This window comes from Parus major, chromosome 3, assembly GCF_001522545.3.
Source record: "Parus major isolate Abel chromosome 3, Parus_major1.1, whole genome shotgun sequence".
Classification (NCBI taxonomy): domain Eukaryota; kingdom Metazoa; phylum Chordata; class Aves; order Passeriformes; family Paridae; genus Parus; species Parus major.
In genome coordinates this window covers 8,836,539-8,854,647 of record NC_031770.1, presented here as the reverse complement: position 1 = coordinate 8,854,647, position 18,109 = coordinate 8,836,539, and the positions used below count along the sequence as shown (strand labels likewise).

Here is an 18,109-nt window from a genome sequence, read left to right as displayed (position 1 = left end):
CTGCCACTAGTTCAGCCCTGGCTATGACAAACCATCCTCAAAGGTGACTTTTCAGAAGAGCCTAATTTCTGAAGAAGCACAGAAAAAAAATTAAGTGTCACAAGATTTAGCTCTTACTAAATTCCATAGAAGTGATTAACTGCTCTCCAAAGCCTCCACAAGTTTCTGTATTATTACAGTCTTGCCATTTACTCTGCTTTGGCTCAGCCTCAGACAGTCCTTTATCAGACTTTTCTGATATTTAAATGCAAGGCATTAGAAATGCATCTTCACATGAAGACTTGAGCTTAGTTTATGGTGGTATGAGGTGGCAGCATTGAGGTTACTTCTCTCTGGGAAAGTCTGTATTGGTCCTTGTCAGTCCATAATGAAGATACTCATTTTATTACTCATTTGAGTGACTGATTGTGTCCAGTGGATACTGTCCTGCACTGATGTCTTTTGCTGTCTCTTTAAAAAAACCCAACTGTGGAGTTGAAACCACTTTAATATTTTATTACAGAAAATGTAGTCTCAGCATGTAAGTTTAGGAGTCAAACTATATTTATTCTGTGCACATATACATGCTTTTACAGACCCCAGGGTTTTGTTTTATCCTAACTAATATAAGAGTAAATGGTTGGATTGCAGTGGAATTGTTAAGGGTGTATATGAGCATCATTTTATATCAGGACTTAAACAAGTCTCCAGTAAAGCAGCACTGTGGTTTCTTGCAGTTGGAAAGATCAGAGACTGTAATAAAAGGAGTCCACAGAAATGGATGACCCTACCAGCAAAGAAATCCACAGGAACATCTTGAGTGAATTCATTGCTGCATGTTGACATCCAGTGGAGAAATGGTCTCAGAAAGCCTCCTTTCATCATCTGTACAGCAACCTTAGGCAGAGGCCCCTGAAGGTGATGTTGCTTAACCTGAAGTTTTGTCTTTCAGATGGATTTAAAGAATTTAAGTCACTGTCAACAGTTACTGCAAGGAAGGCAATGGAGATTCAAGATTTTGGTAAAGCACCACATTTCATCTGGAGCCTTCTCCACTCATGGCTGAGCTGGTGTAATTGAGTTTATAAGGAACCATCATCTGTTTCAGTCTAAAGTCAGCTGGGTTAATTTAAGGCAGGGCTGACTAGCTGGCAGGGGAGAGCACTTTAAACCTAGCCCAGCCATTACTGCTGCAGCCTGGCCTACTGCCAGCACAGAGTCTACAAGGAGTTGGAGTATATTTAGCTTCAGCTTATTCTCTGCCCCCTCGACTTACAGGCTGACCCATGCCAGCTGTGACTCAAGTCTTCCTTTTGCTGACATCCTCCAACCTGTCTGCTTGTTTAGATTCACGCTGTTTGCTGGCATGGTACTTATCTTTGACCGTGAAAATTTGACTGGGCACCTGTCTTGCTTGGAGACCTTGGGCAAGTCTTTTAATCCCTCTTACTTAGTCTGCAGATCTGCAAAATAAAGGAGTATTCCAAGAGTCCTGACAGGATGCTGTAAGATGTGATGCTGGATATTTTTGTACCACGCCACTTTCTCTGTAAAAAAACTGATTGTATTTAATATAGAATATATTTTATGTTTGTAACATTAGCAGAGCAACTCAGTTAAGTGTTTAAACTCACTGTCATGTGTTTATTACTCCAAGAAGGGATATAGCCCTGCTCTCATTACAAAAAATCTTAGCTCTTACTGTATTCATGGAAAAGTGCACCTGATTATAGTTTTCTCCACCAAACAATCACTTTTTTAATCTTGGAAACTTCTTTTTCGTCCATTCCAACTTTGACTTCAATTTTTTGTGGACAAAGAAATGTCAGGCAGCTTTATAGGATTTCCAGTTACAAATGATACAAGTTTTAGCACATCTCATAGGCGAGGGAATATGATGTACTTTATGATCTGATAAAAGTAAACCTGAGGGAGCTATTCCTAAAAGTGCCACTCAGGGTCAAGGATGAGATCACATCTGAGAAGGCAGCAGTGGTATCAAATACCTTTTGTAAAACAGTGACATAAGGGGTTTTAGAAAGCTGGCCTGAACTCAGGGGTCTGGACTGGCTTCTAGTGATGTCAGCCATGTGCCCATAATGCCCAGAAAAAGTCTCATTCTTCTTCTTTTCTAGGAATAATTACCCCTTCAATGACAGCAACAAGTGAATTTAGGTACCTTGGTGTCCCCTGTGAGCTGATTATTATGTACTCCCAATAGTCACAATCAGTGGAACTGAGGACCAAAGGGTTTTTTGTCAGGCAGATTTTGCACCCTGGACGTTTTTCTCACCCCATCACAGCAGCATCAACACCTTTGGGGTTGAGGCTCTTTACCTGCCTTTCTTGGGGTTACCAGAAGGTTCATTTTCAGTGTGGTCTCTCACCCCTTTCCCTAGAGCAAGTTGCTCAGTGCTCCAGACAACCTGGCCTTGAACATTTCCAGAGATGGGGCATCCACAATTCTCTGGGAACTTTTCTTAGAAGCCCACTGAAGGTGACAGGGAATTGTGTTCATGGCAGGTGGAAAACCTTTTTCCTTCCTGAGTGTGTGAGGAGATTACCACGGTGCTGAATACCAAACCTGCCTTATTTAAAGAGCTCTACCAAGGCTCTTCCTAGACAAGTGCAACTTCAGTCTTGTGCCTGACTCCTGCATAATCAGGAATAGTGGGGTCTGAGGTTTCCATAGCTGTGTCCTGAACATTCATAAATAAAGTGAGCAAACTCCCTGTTCCTTGTGCAGTGATATGTCATGCTTGTGTCATTAGTAAAAGTCCATTCCTACACTAAAATATCGTTGTGAAACAGAAGATTACAAGTACTGGGGATTTGGTTCACTGTCTAAGGAAATAATGAAATTGTTGACACAAATTCAGAAAGAGAGAACTAAAAGGTTCATAGAAGAACTAAGGAGTGTTTAACAACATATGCAAAAACTAGTCTAGAGACCAGGAGCTGTGTATTTTCACTGATCTGCATGTGAATAATCTAAGCCTTTTGCAGATACTAGTATATTAAACAAATTCTTATATAACATGAAAACAGAGGAAGAGCATTTCTTAGAGCAGAGAGAATTATATGGATATGTAGGGAAAATGGAGGGGGGGGTGGGTGGAAGGGGAGTGTAGCCGAAATATTGGTTATTAACTTCAATTTTAGTAAATGTATTATCAAGACCTATGGCCCTCCTCATGCTCCCCAGTTGGTATTTCTGCAGGTAAAGCATGCATAAATTAGAGTAATTTACACCAGTTAGAACACTAATCTGGCAACAGCAGAGCCACTCAAAACTCTGCCCACTTGTTGCAATTGGAGAGTGTTAAACTTGACCCAGGTGTCCATTCCACCTGGCAGTGATCTCAGATCCTATCAGGAATACCCCACCCACGGCTGTCCCACCAATCTGAGCCTTGGAGCAAATGCTGTTCACCTGGCAGGGCTGGGAAAGGAAACACAACCCAACAAAGAACTGCTCCAGAGGAGTTGCTGAGAGGTGTGTTGTTCCTGATTGTCCTATCCTTTTCTTCTGCTTGGCTTGGAAATTGTACCTGACTGGTTGCTTCCTCCTGTTGCTGGTTATGCCTCTCACTGACCCTGGGTTCAGGTTTGTTTGATAAGCTGGGATCTGTAAAACTGCGGTCTAACAATTCCACCACTTGTTCTAATTTAGTGAGGGGTGAGAATTAACAGATGGTGTCATTATCAAAAGCTGTTCAAGTGTTGAAGCAACATAAATTCCACAAATACAGAAAAACAAATATAAACTGCTGCAATTTTTCCAACATTGGTTGAATTATAATCACACTTTGCATTTATACAGGGCTTTTTGATCCACAGCTTTTGAAGTGCTTCCAGACTGTACCTAAAGCTCAGCTCAGATCTGTGAGAGAGGAGAGCATTACCTGCTCTAGTGAAGCTGGAGGTGTGGTGCTGAGTGTTAAAGGCTTACACTGGAGATCTGCACAGGGGCTCTGGCTTCTTCACCTGGCTCTGCTGCTGCACCAGCTGAATGGTCCTGGGTAAGTGGTTTCATTTCTCCATACTTGGATTTCTGTTTCTAAACAAGGAATGATAATGCTTTGCCTCCTTTGGGAAGAGTTTTGTTTCCAGCAGATGAAAAATGCTGTGTCGTAAGGTGTGGGTGTTGTTGGTATCATTGCTGTTATGACTATTAAAGAGCAGATGTTGGGAGGGCTTAATATTAAATACATGATCAAGGTTTCCAGAGGGACAGAGAATATCAGGGTTCTAACTGATAAGTTAACTTTTAGTCCTTCTAAAAGCTTGATTTTTTAAGACTCTCATGGTGAACACTGTAAAACAAAATAAGGTTTGCTGGTTTTGTTTTGTTTTCTCTCCTTTTTGTTATCCTTGGTCATTATTACAACTTCTCAGGACCTTTCTATTCTGGCTTTCTGCATATTCCATGTTCACAGTATACCAGTGTGTTGTCTTTGTCTCGTCTGTGCTCCTGCAAGTGTGAGGGATTCTGCAATTAAACTAGGCAAGTAATTATACTGAGGAAAGAAGTTTGAAGATTTGAGCTCTCTTTCTTGTACACTCTGTTTTTGGACTTTGTTGTGAGGTCATGATTCAAGAACAAAATCCCCCAGATATAGTGAAGATGGTCTCTTGTTGGTAAGTTGGGTGTTAAGAATACATAACAATATTAATGGATTTTATAAAAAAAGAGATCAGTTTATGATCATTGAATTTCAGGGTTGTGTGTTTCAGAAGATAATATTTATGCTTCTGATTATATTTTAAATTTTGCTTGTCCCAAAGAACTCAGTGGTGCTCTGTAATAGATGCTTTGAGGATCTGCATTTTCATAAATGTGAGTGGGGAGGGAGAAAAGAAAGAAGGAAAAAAAGAGAGTGGAGAAAACCCCCAGCATTTTCAGAGAGGAAGGTCTAACCCAAAAAACAAAGTTAATATTTTAAGATGCCCTTCCTCACACAAATGCATTCATATCAGTATTGAATTGGGAGGAACCCTTTGTATCCTTTACTAGAATTGTGCTGTGGATTTGCTCTCCACATTTATTTATCTTCTTTGGATAAGTACCATGGTACAGCTGGTATCCATGCAGTCTGAAACCTTTTACTCCCACAAGAAGTCAGCAATGCTTGAGTGGCTTCCTAGGAGCAAACCCTGGCCTGTGGCAACCTCTGAACTCCACATGGCCCTTCCTAAGGACAGAACCAATCCTCCCAGGCTAGAGGTGGGCCACAAAGTGCCACTACAGCAGCAAAAAGTGGTCAGTGCTGGAGCCCACTGTAAGCCTGGCTGTGTTCACAGGCTATAGCCAGTGAACATGTCCTGTAAACTATTCAAAATCCCCCTGGAAGTCTGGAGTCTGTGCTAATTTCCAGTTGTGTGCGGGATGGATGTGTTTTGAACGTACACTTTTTTAAAAGAGACCACACTTATAAACTTATAAACTGTTGCCCTCGAGCTTCTGATGACAGATGACTGCTCCTGCCAGAAGGCCCTGCTGGTGGCCTGATGATGGGGTAGGAGTGACAGTGAGGTGGCAGAGTGGAGGGTGCTCTGTTGCCCTGTAGAGTTCTACATGCAAAAACCTGGTGAGGACTTAGTCCCGAGACCCAAAATTCTGTTGTCTCCCTCTACACACCACAGTGTTATGAGTGGTGCTTATTTATTTATTTATTCCTTTGGCCTTGGTCAGATGAAAAGAAGAAAGAAAGAAAGGACTGCTTTATACTTATCTAACTTTGACAGCATTTGAGGCTTTATAAATGTGGGCTTCAGCTGCACTTGATGGAAGTTACAAACTGGCAAACCAGCCTGGAAGCCAGCACAAGACAACCACAAATCTGGCAACAAATTACCACTGCCAGATGCCTTTGCTGTTCCTTTAGCTTTCTATGGATTAGGATTTGAGGCATTTTGATTTTCTTTATTTATTTTCTTTTTTCTTTTCTTTTTTCTTTTTTTTTTATTATTATTTTGGAAATACTCTCGAAGTATAATGCAGAGTTTTGGGCTGTCTAGCCAAAGTTTAGCTGTCCTTTTGCATTTCTGCCAGACTTCCTGTTTTCAGCAAAAACAATTTATTATCTTGCTGGTACTTTAGACCTGAAAGGATTTGCAAGTACAAATAAACTTGTGGTGGTTTTTTAGGGTTTTTTTCCATGGCCTTTCAAAGAATAAACTCACTTGTTTCCTCTCAATTATGTGGTCTGTGCTAGCAAAGAGAAGTATTTAACCTTTGGGCCGCTAGCAAGATTCAGAAAATGTTTTAATTATGCAGAACTTCTGCACTCTGAACTTTTAAAGTACAGATAATTATTTTTTCATATGCTAGAAATCTTTGTTTTCATGTGGTTGGGCAATAGCACCACTTGGCCACATGCATGTTAAGGGAGTTTGGACTGAGTTAAAATTGGAAGTCTTTGTTCTAAAAATTTCCTAACCCTTTCATAAAGGCTTAGGAAATTTTTTTTTGTTTATTCTTGGAAATCCATGGATATGTGGTAACAAAATGGAAAAATCTATGACAGGTAGGCAGTAATCCTCTCTCTTACTGACCAAATGAGATCTGAAGTAAGAAATTAGGCAGCAAAGCCATCCCTTGCCCTCACATAGGGGAAGCAAGAAGTCACAAACCCAAACCCTACTGCAAAAGAACTGGAGAAGAATCTCCTCTCTAAAAATAAAATATATATAAGTTATCCAAAAAGAAAATAAAAAATAAAAGCAACCAAATTGGCAATCTGTGTCATTCATCCCTGATGCCTCTGTAGTGTAAGGGAGTAGAATGAAAGCATGTTTATAAAATTGGTGTTGGCTGGAGTAGGGCTGTGGGGTGGGAGGTGGTAACTTGCCATTAGACAGCTCTATCTCTGTGTGCCTTCAAAAATTACTGCACATTACCTGCAGCTCTTGGGAAGATGTTGGAGTCTATTTTTTGTATTGTACTTCAAAGGTTTTCAAATTCTTTGAAGGTGACTTAACAGCTATTAAATGATACTAAAGGAGGGGAAAAAAATCGAAATCTTTCCAAAGAAGAAGTTTAAAGGATGTGTTTAATATTAGTGTTGGAAATGTGCTATAAATCCTCGTAGTTTATGTGTGTTACCATCTCTGAGATGGCATTTATCACTGCAGAGGGAGAGAAGGAACAATTCTCAGAGGAAAGGATCTTTTAAGAGTTTTATATGTTCCTCCAAAAGGAACCAAAAGAAGGAAAACAAAGAAATTTGAGCAGAAGCCCTCAGCTGCACAGAAATTCTTGAACAGTTGTAATGTCCAGGCTGTATGACAGCAGGACACTCCTGCTGTTTTCCTTAAGGAAAACTGTATTTTTGCCATTTTTCAGCACTTTGTTGCCTTTCATAAGGTAGTTATAAAATAGCAAGAAACTCCTCATGTCAAGTACTAGGAAGAAGTGAAAAATGTCATTTAATATGTGGCAAAAACCCCAAAATTTGAATAATGAAAGCAAAAATTCAAATGCTCTGAATGGGATGCTTCTGTTGATATTTTCTATTCTAGTTCTATAAATTAATTCATGTAGGAAATTCTAAAAAGTGTCAGGAAGAGAAATGCACCTGTGATTTATTAGTTGGAAAGATGTTCCTCTAGAGTCAGGTTTAGTTTCTTGCCCCTTTAAAAACCCAGGCCAGAAGTTTTGTCCAGAGCTCTGTATTCATCCTTTCAAAAGAGGTGTTGCAAATAATTTCTGATTCCACTAGCTTCAAAGAAGTTAACTGCATTTTGTGTCCTTAGCTCTTAGCTTAATTTGTTAAATCAAGCTGCTTCTGAAATTTATAGCAGAATTGTTTTTCTCTGGGGAAATAATTACTGTTTGTCTTACTGGTGTGTGTGCAGATGTTTGTCAGCAGAGGAATTTGAGCTGATGAGTTTAAAGGAAGTGTTTCATTCAGTAGCACTGAGCTGGTGTCATAACAAGAAGGGGAAGCTGATCTATTGATTCTTGACTATCAGGATTGTGCCCTATTGATGGGAAATTCTGCTTTGATTTTCCTGCAGTTGAAACCTACAAGTTTTCCTGCAAGTGAAATCTGACTGACCTGTGAGGGGCTGTAAATGAAGTAGGGCTGGTTTGTTCTGGGTTTCCTGTTGACCTTGTTCACAAGGCAGAGATGGGATTTTGGCTTCCAGGGCTATCACTTGATGGTCATCAAGCAAGGAAGAGGTGTTTAGTATCTGACAAGGCTGAGCCTGTAGTAAAACCTTCATTTTGGGTGTTCTTAATGAAATCATTTCTCAAGAGAAGGGACTAAATTTATGTGTGCACCTCGAAGAGGCTTTGACAGAGGGAAGTTCTGGCAGACCTGCCTGGCCTGAAACTGCATTGACCCTCTAGGGGAAGGATTTTGATGGGATGCTGGAATAGATAAGCATCCCATCACCTGCTGACTCTCATCTAATTGAGCCCCTGTCTTGGTACAGAGGTTGAGGATCAGAGAATTTCTTCAGGTTTGTAGGAACATAAGGGTTTTTTCTAAATGGGGAAAGGCACATACTGGGGAATTTGGGACATTGCCCAGAACCTCCAAAACTGGAGCTGAGTGTTTCAGTGGATTCCATGTCTTTTTTGTGCTGTCATTAATAGTTGTAAAGCTTCTAGCCTGGCCATGTACAATACCTGCAGGCAGAGCTTTCTGCAGTACTCTCTGAAGGAAATAATTTGCATGGTTTTCCATCATCTGAGCTACTTGATAATGCCACATTCCTCTCCACCTGAACCATGCAGCATATTATGATTTTGGCTGAGAGGAAACTTTGCCCTGAATAGTTTGAAATCTCAGTTCAAAAGTAGAAAGCCATACTGGGGGCTTTCTTAGGTCTTCACTAGGTGAATTTAAGAGTGAAATGAGATGGATTTGAGTGATGGTCTGCTGCAGTACTGCATCTTGCATTGCATGGAGGATGGGGAAAGGGTGGTGGTGGCTCATCAGCTCCTGGCTTCCCTGTCTGCTGCAAGAAGCAGAAGAATTTTGTCACATCCACTAGTGGCTAAAACTGACAGAAGCTGGAGCTTCCAAGGCTTATAATAAATAGATGAGAAGCACAGACGGTGCTGTGCTGCCTTTTGGGATGCAGCACAGCCCTTGGACAGGTGCTGCCTGGTTAGTTTTCCCCTGGAGAAAGTGAGGACCAGGATGGTATCTCCGATAGCTTGGAGGCTGTCTTGGCTCTCGGCTCAAGTCAGTTTTAGATGCACATAAAAGACTGTTTATGCTGAACTCTTTCTTTTTTAACTCTTAACCAGTGTTCCTAGTGAATCCAAGGAATTACCTATAAAAGTTTCTACATCTGTTTCCTTCTCTAGGCTTGTCAGTCGTTACTTATATCCCAGTCATGGCAGAGAGGAAATACTGCTTTTCTTTATTCAGTGTGTCTGGAACCCACCCTGAATTTAAAGCACCTCACAAATTTTTAAAACAAGCCATTAACAAATACTAGATGCACATCTTCTGTACTTTGGTTCATCCTTTTTTTTTTTTTTTCTGGAGCTGAATTTTAATGAAAAGTCTTTTTTTCTGCAAAAATCCAAACACCTTGGCCCATCAGCAGAAGCTCCCTGGAAGTGCTCCATCCCAAGGCTGCTGGAAGACACCTTGCAGTGGCCTGTGGATCTAGCTGTGAAAGAAGGTGGGGTACACTGTGTGATCTAAGTTTTGGGAAACTAGAACTGGAAGAGCATTTCACAATCAGTGGACCTTTAGGAGGTCCTGGGTTTGTGTGTCTCTGCTAAGTTTAATAATTTCAGAGACATGCTTTCCAGTTCAGCTATCTGCTTCAGATGACAAAATTTCAGCCAAAACAATCCCCCAAAAAATAGGGTTGGAAGGGTGGAGCAGTACAGGGAAAAGGCTGGAACAGTGTATTGCAGTAGTAGAATGGGGGTGGGGGGCGGGTGAGGACAGAGAAACACCCAATTCTGGTGATATTTTCTTTAAAACTGTATGGCACACCCATGTTTTGGAGCAGAGGCAGGAAAGCTGGCAACAAACTGACTTTTGTTTCAAGGATATGCCTTTTGCAGCTTTTGTCAAAATCCACACAAATTTGGCAAAGCTGACAAGCTTTTAACGATCTTGGTTCATGCATATTCAGCAGCAAGGAGCTGGGTTTGAGCAGTGCACAGCTGCCCAAAGAGAGCACTGCAGGGTGGAAGGTGAAGATACACATTCCCATTCCCTCAGGGCTTTTAGAGGATGGCAAGCCCTTGTGTTAGGAAGCCTACACCTCTGTGTTGGTTTATTTTTGCCAGAGCAGCCTTGAGGGCTTTCCCATCTGAATGTCAATGAGAGGAGCGGCAGGGAAGGCAACCCGAGAGCAGAAGCCTGGAGTTTGGTTGGAAAGGTGAAGGACTGGGAAGGTGGGAGAGGAGGAGCAAAGAGACAATGAGCCTTGGTGAGGAGCTGGCAAAGAGCCAAGGCCTTGGATTGTGGCCAGAAAGATGAGGGATGAGGTCAGGAGAAGAGGCTGGAGCATGGAAGGGCAGGGTTGTGAATTAAGGCACACAGGTTTGAAAGGGTGAGATCTGGCTGGGGAGGAGAACAGACACAAGAGCTGGGTTGCAGTAGGTGAGGCTTCTGTTATTCTCTCACTATAAACTTCATCTGTGCTCATTCCAGGCTAAATCTGCTAAATAAAAATGACAAGTGCCAGGATAAAATCTGCCCATCTCCCAAATTGAAACATCCCTGCCTTTGATCGTGTTTCTTTTCCTGTGTCAGCACATAGTCTTAGGAACTAGAATTGAAGTTATTTGACCAGATTCTCAGCCTGTGACACCTGGTTTAACTTTATCAATAGCTTCCTACAGATTTATATAGACAGCCTGGTCCTATAAGCATCTTCCCACCTCTGTTATTTCCTAACATGGCTTATGCCTTTAAAGATAATAAAGATGTGGTCTGGTACTCTCAGACATGCCAGGAGGCTGAGTTTTCTTATTAGTAGCCAAGAGCAGAATCTGTCTCTTACTCTGTAAGTTATCTTCATTTTACTGTATTTTAAAATGCATCACTTGAAAGTCTAAAATATTTGACAGTCTGCAAATGTATTCAAAATACTGCAGCATTAAGCAATGGTCAAATATCTAGCTATATGTTATATACTGTCACATATATTTTATATATGTGCAAAAATGTCATCAGACAGAATAGTTATGAGGAAAATATTGCAATAAATGTAAAAATTGTCATCTACTGATGAAAATGACCCTAATTTATTTGGACTGTCGACATACATATATATCTTTACTCTGTCATTTTATTCTATAGTTTTAATAAATAACTTAGTTTTAGTACTTGTTTTCATCGTGTGTAATGTCCTGGGATGAGGTGGAAGTTGGAATGCAGAAGGAATCAAGTGGAAGTTACTAGGTGGTGCCTTTTGTTTTCCAAGAGTAGTGAAGTAAAGTTTGAATGTGTTTTAATATTCTTGAATATTTAAAAGCCCTAGGGCATCTTGCATTTAGAAGGATTTTTTTTTTTTTATTAGTTTCTTTGTGTATTTTCTGGGTTTTTTTTCCCTGTTTTGTATAAACTTCAAAGGTAATTTTTTGCTTGTGACTTTCTATGAAATCCTGGAAAATGTTCATAAGGTCAAATGGGTTGTTTTGATGTGGTGTTTGGATGTTCATTCTCTCACTGTTTTTGAAGTAAATAAGGCTATGTTAACATAAAACCATGTAACAAGCTGGTTGTATTAACTAGCTGGTAGACTGGAGGAGGGGGTAGATTGTAATTCTTTTTTCTTATTGATTTCTCTAGTCCCCATTTGACTGTAGATTGCTGTGGTGTTATCTAGGGAAAAAATCCATCAAACTTCTGAATAATCTTGCAGCTGCAGTGGAGCTCTCATGGGAGTTCAGGGGACTTCTTTGCGGGCTCTGGGCATTAAAACACAAGATATCAGTGAATCTTTCTGAATGGGAGTGAGGTTTGTAATATTAGTAGCAAAGTAACAGCCTTATTTTCTTCTGGTAATTTCTGATCATTTCTCAGCCCACCAGATTTAACCACCTTACTAATGTGCTCTACAATGTTCTGTACCAAATATTAATATCAGCGTTATTACAGTGTCAGCACTTCTCTGGTGTTAGCAGATATATTGTTTTCATTATATAAATCTGGTCCCCACACTCCCTGCTTTCCAGTTTAATTAATCCTCTGTCACACCAATGCTGCCAAGAAACCTGTAGCTATTTATAGAAAGGCATCATATTTTAATATGCAAAAGATAAATATGACTTGGAATGTTAAAAACTGTGCTACAAGTGGGATTTGAAAGTAAAAAATTAATTTGACTCAATAATGAAAGCTATAGGCTGCCTTTAATGCTTTTTCAACCTGTGAAAAATGTTAACTCCGATTAAGCAGATAGCAGATTAGTATTAATTTTGAGTTTTTTGACCTTGAGATCTTTTTGACCAGTCTCCATGTGGGTGATGGGCCACACTCAGGGAAAAATAACTTCTAGTTATTTTTTTGTGCTTTGAGCAGCAAGAGCACAAACCACAGGGATCAGGTGATAAAACTCTGTAAGGAAATTTTTTTGGGAAACAGTTTTTGTTTGATATGTAGAAAACTGGATGGATAAGTCTTTACTGGTGAGTCACCAGCATTTTCCAAGACCTACCATATGGCAGGGAGGGATATACTCCCACATCTCCTCAAAAGTGCCCAAAGATTCATTATTCTGGCTGTTTGCATCACCCCCCTGGATATAAATGTCTCAATAGGGAAAGAGAGGCTTCAAAGAAAACACAGAGATTAACCTCAAAATATTGGGCAGAAATAGCTTACATGTTATGAGTTTGGAAACTTGCATTCATGCCAAAACAGTAACTTTCTGGTGGTATTACTTCAGGCCATAAGTTTGCTGGCTAAAGGCACCTGGAACTGGCCAGGGCTTGTATTGGATGTATCTTTGTTCCTTCTTCACACCCCCAAATTTAAGCTGCGACATTCTCCTAAAAAAAAAAAGTTATATTGGTTCTTCCCCAGATTATTGTGTTTAGCTTTATCTTGAATGATTCTATTCTTTCCAGTTTCTGCAGCTTTAGTCCAGAAATTACTTACTGCCCTGTATTTCCTGCAAACTTTTCATCTGGGGTCGATTGAATGTTTGCCAGCTGCAGTGTCTCTGGCACCAGGTGGATATAAATGATAGCTACAGTACCAGTAAGCAGTGTTTTCACAGTCTGGTGTCTGAGTTCCTCTGGAGTTCTTTGGGGAAGCAGATATGAGAACTGACGTGGTCTCTTGGCTACTGTGCCTTTAAGAACTGAGAAATCTGGAGGCTTTGTGAAGATGATATGGTGTTGGGCTTAGCTTGTCCTGTAGTCTTACTCTACAAAGGCCACAGGGGCTCTTAAAACAAGCTGAATTTTTCCTCAGTATGCATTCTGAAAACTTTTGCAAACTTTGGGTTTAAAACTAATGACTGTGTATTTACATATGCAAAGTAAAAATCAATTGTATTCTTAATAACAAATATATGCCAGTAATTCTGTCGAAAAAAGTGCTTGTGACACACTCTCCATTTTTCTATTTAATATCCTAGCTGTTTTACTGGACCACATTTTTCTTCAAAATACTTAAAGTGAGAAAACCATGTTTCTACATAAAAGTGCTTGAAACTATTTTTGATTTAACTCAAAGCATTCAGGAGCAAGCAAATGCTGTCAAGTGTCTTCAGCCAGTAGATTTCAATTTGTATTTAATACTTGCATAACTTAAACACTGGCCAAGAGAATTTCAAGCATTTTTTTTTCCTTTAATTTGACTTAAAAAAATGTAAAAAAGACTCCTCCTGGACTGAGATCTTGTATCTCAAGTTTCAGACCGAAGTAAACTTTTACAGCCGAGTTGTAAAATAGCAGTTTATGAGACAAACTCTGCCAAAACTTTAACTATAACTGTGCCAATGTGCCATTATAATAATCCAACAATAATCATGGTCCATTATATTAAATCACTCGCACAGACAAAGACTGCTAACCTTTCCAAGTGGGGAAAAAAATGTTCCCTTCAGATCAGGGATAAATTCCAACTGAGAAGACCAAATGCTGCAGCCTTTAAGTAGTGAATACATTTACTTCTCCCCAGGGCTCAAATAACCCAACATTTGGTAAATGTTTAACAAGGACGAATTCTCCCTCCCATTTGCCCTTTTCCCATATACACTAGATTAACAAATTTAGTTTAACAAGATGCTCTGTGTTACCCCCTGGTATCCCCCAGTTAGATCCTTCCTCCTGTTATTGGCGTATCATCCCAGTCCATTTGTTTGATAAGGCGACCCTAGGTAATTAGCAGCGTGGCAGAAAGTGTCTTCCACCAGCGCTGCTTCTCACACAAAGTCTCCCCTGACATGAAAAGGTGCTTTTGCTGCTGCACTTTCCTTTTTTCATGTGTTTTTTAAAGGGACCTCCTATTTGTAGCATTTTGCGGAGGAGGTTAAGCGAGCGTGGCGTGTAACTCTTGACTCCGGTTATGCCTCCCCTGTAGCATGTCAGGAGCTGAATCAAAGCCTCTGCAGGAATTCACAAATCCAGCTTAGGAATCTCATATTTAGTCCTGGATAAATGAACACTGTTGAGGACAGGATAAGTGTAGGTGTTCTGTCAGGTTCAGGGGGCAGTGACAGGCTGTGCCTGTGGTGTCTTTGTGCAGTCACCAATTCCTCCACTGGCCTTCTCTATTTTCAGCTGGGCTTTGTCACATTCACATGAACTGTTGTTTCATGTTGTCAAGCTGGATGGACGGCAAAACTACATGTGTAGGCTCAGACCAATGAGCAGGTTTCAGGTCTTGTGAAAGTTTTCCTGATTTTTTTGTTTGTTTGCTTGTTTTGGGGGGGGGTTTGTTTGTTTGCTTTAAATTTGTTTGGTCTTTTTTGGCTTTGTTTGGTTTCTCTTTCCCTTCAATTTTTAAAGTGGTTGGGCTTCTGCTGTGAAAGGAATGTGGGGCTCTCCTGTTTTCTTGGGGATGTATTAACAACTTCAGAGCTACCACCTTTGTCATTCTTAGAGCTTAATGCCTGCAAGGGCTGGGAAGAGAGCAGAGTTAGGCTAGGAAGGACCTGAAGCCCATGCTGGTGATCTGAAGTGCACTGAGCAGCTGCATTTAATTCCAGAACTAGAGCTTCTACCTACGCTGAACACTGGAGCAGGGGTGGTGACAGCTGGGAAAAATCTCTAATGCTTTTAACAGCCATCAGTGTCACTGATGAATAAAGCACCTTCCTGAGCCTCATTGGGATGAGGGGCTTTTCCTCTGTTACTGAAACCTGCCCAGAGGATTCTCCAGCACGTGTGTGTGCCTGTGTGTGCCATTATTGCCACTGCAGTGCTTTGTAGGACTTCCCTCCCATCCAGAGGTGAAGGTGTGATTGGAAGCTGGGCAGTGTTGTTGGTGTGCTGGAGGAGACCCAAGGCAGGAGCAGAGTGGTGCTGCTCAGTGCCCTTCAGCACTGCAGCTTTCCTCTGTGAGCCGCTGAGTTTTGTCACCTTTGCTGGCACTGAGGGCTCTGTGCCTGATAGTGCTCAGTGACTTAAATATCCTTGTCAAAAGAGCCCTTGGATGAGCTCAGGATTGTGTTGATGACAAGGACTGTGGTGGTCTGCTTTATGGTGGGGGTGACCCTGTTATTTGAATTGGTGGGCCACCAGCTGAGCACCAAGCCATCACCATTCCAGGTGCCTTTTTCCTGGTTTCTGACAGACTGATCTTCAGGAAATATTCATTTTGGGACTTGCTCTTGCCATTTCTATCTCTGACACCTCAAATTAGATGATGGCAATGACAGACTTTAGTCAGCCTGACCATTGAAACTGATATTGAATATAATTTTCTTCTTGTGTGATATCCATCACCAGGGGCTCAATGCCGAGCTGCTTGCTACAGCAGGTGGGAATGGCACCATCTTCTTTGTGGGAGAGGTCTCGTATCCTAGGGAAGCACAGCCATGTGTTTCCTTCAGCTTCACGTAGAGAGTGGTTTGGGACTTACCCTCAGGTAAAGCAAGAACTTTGCCTGTGTCCATGCCTTATTATTTTGGTTGTGATTGCCAAGGTGATGGGTTTGGGGAAAACTCCTCAGTGGGGAGGAATTTACCCATGAGCTCTGGAAATACATTTGCTTCTGAGGAATTTATGCGTGAAACGGTACCCACGTGAAGGTGTGTTTTATTTGCATCTGCATCCTTTAATTGCTGATGGAGGAAAAAGAGGAAGTACAAAAAGTTTGTATTTTTATTATTCAAGCTAAATAGAATAACACAACCTAGGTGCAAGGAGGCATCAGAGGACTCATTTGGATAAATAGGACTCTTCATTTTCGAGCTATTCACACAGTAATTCTGTTCTTCTGAGGCACAAAGAAAGAAATAAAAAACCAAGAAACTCATGTGCTTCTGTAACACCAAGAAAAATGAGTCAGTGGGAGGACTATGTAATAAAACTGTGTCACAAGATAATCACTCCTAGCTGATATACAAATTCTACAGCAAAAACCTGTCCTTGTCATAAAGATGCAATTACCAATGTCTCAGTAGTTTCAACAAAAGTTAAATACCCAGATGATGGAGCAAAGAGCCAATAGTTCCATCCGCTCCTTAACCATCTCCTTATGTATGTGTGTGCAATGCTTCCCATTTTTCTCCACTGTCTTTCCAAGAAGGGAAAAAAAAATAGTATTTCTAAGTGCCTGAGAAAAGAATAACCCTTATAGGAGACAGGCTTTCATTTAAGGAATTGCTGAAATTAAAAAAAAATGTATTTTTTGGGTTTGACAGGTCATTTTCACTTTGGGGGCTAATACATAGCAATGAAGTTAGATCCCAAATTACTAATTGCACAGGTTCAGGCATTCAAGGGACTGTAGTGATTTCTTCATTGAAATCAGCTTTACCAACACCTGTCAACTCAACAGCTTTCCTATCTGGTTGAGACACTCTTTTAATACAGGTTCAAGCAGTACTTGATTCTGCAAAATGCCAAAAATGCTCTCTAAGTCCTCATACTCCAGTAAGGTTTGTGAACACCACAAGAGGTATTCTAGACCTTGCAATGTATTTTAATGGATGTTTAGATGAATTTAAATCTTAGCAAGATCAGGAAGTGATTTGTAGGCCTGAGAGTTTGATGCAACTCAGGAACTTCGGGAAGGTTGAGAGCAGCCTTGCAGGAAAGCACCTATTTAGTTAGGATGGGATGATTAGTTGACAAAACCTTTCTTTATTCTCTGTTTGGCCCACTGATTTTTAGCTATTTTGAAAGCCAATTACTCCAGCTTCTGTTCTGATAACATCTAGTGATAGAACTAATGAGTGTCTTTGGAACTGCTGATGGATACTGGCTGTTTAAGCAGCAGGTTCAGTTCTGTCTGAGTTGGGGCCCCTTCAGACGTGCTTGAAGTCACAATGTGCTCAAACAAGCTGTCCAGAGCTGTCTTCTTCTCCTGAAACTCACTGAGTGGAGCCCTAACCCCAGACTAAGTGTTGATCTGGTTTAGTGGTGTGAGATTGAGGAGACACTAAAGGAATCTTGTCATTGAGCCTTGCATCATCTTGTGTTGGAGCTACAGTGCTTATGAAGGTACAGAAGGGTCAAAGAGATCTGAAGCCCTTGGAGTTTCTCCAGAGCACAACATTCCATTGCATCCCCTAAGAATGAGCTGTGCTTTGGTGATGCAGCCTGGTTCTGGGAACAACCATGTGGTTTTTGCTATGAGGCCAGGCCACACAAGCAGGCCGACAGGAGAACTGGTGCCATAAGGTTGGTCTTGTGCCCAGGGAAGGTGCTAGAACCTGTGATCATCCAGAAAGACTGACAGTCTTCTGGTTCTGTTCAGGGGTTAAGTGCTCTCCCATAAAACTGGGTTTTGTCTGAGAAAATGGTGTGAACGATCTGGAGGGAAACGCAGACTTTCCACTCTCTACGTGTCCTATATAAAATGGCAATTTTCCAGTGTCACTTGTAAATGATCTTTTCCTTGATGTGCCAGCTAGATGCCAGAGAATTTGGTATAAGCTTTTGCATTGCAGTGAAGGCCATAAAACCATCAAAATCTCCTTTTTTGGTTGCGAGAGAGCAGTTGTCTAGCTTGGTGGG

At 41.0% G+C, this 18,109-nt stretch overlaps 1 long non-coding RNA gene across 1 annotated transcript in view; it reads left to right on the top strand.

Annotated features, from left to right (window-relative positions):
* The first annotated feature begins 3,481 nt into the window (after window positions 1–3,481).
* Window positions 3,482–18,109, top strand: part of LOC117244137 — a 74,016-nt gene continuing 59,388 nt past the window's right edge. Inside the window, exons 1-2 of the long non-coding RNA XR_004496651.1 lie at window positions 3,482–3,586; window positions 3,803–4,001. This is a non-coding gene — a long non-coding RNA (uncharacterized LOC117244137). The remainder of the gene's footprint in view (window positions 3,587–3,802; window positions 4,002–18,109) is intronic.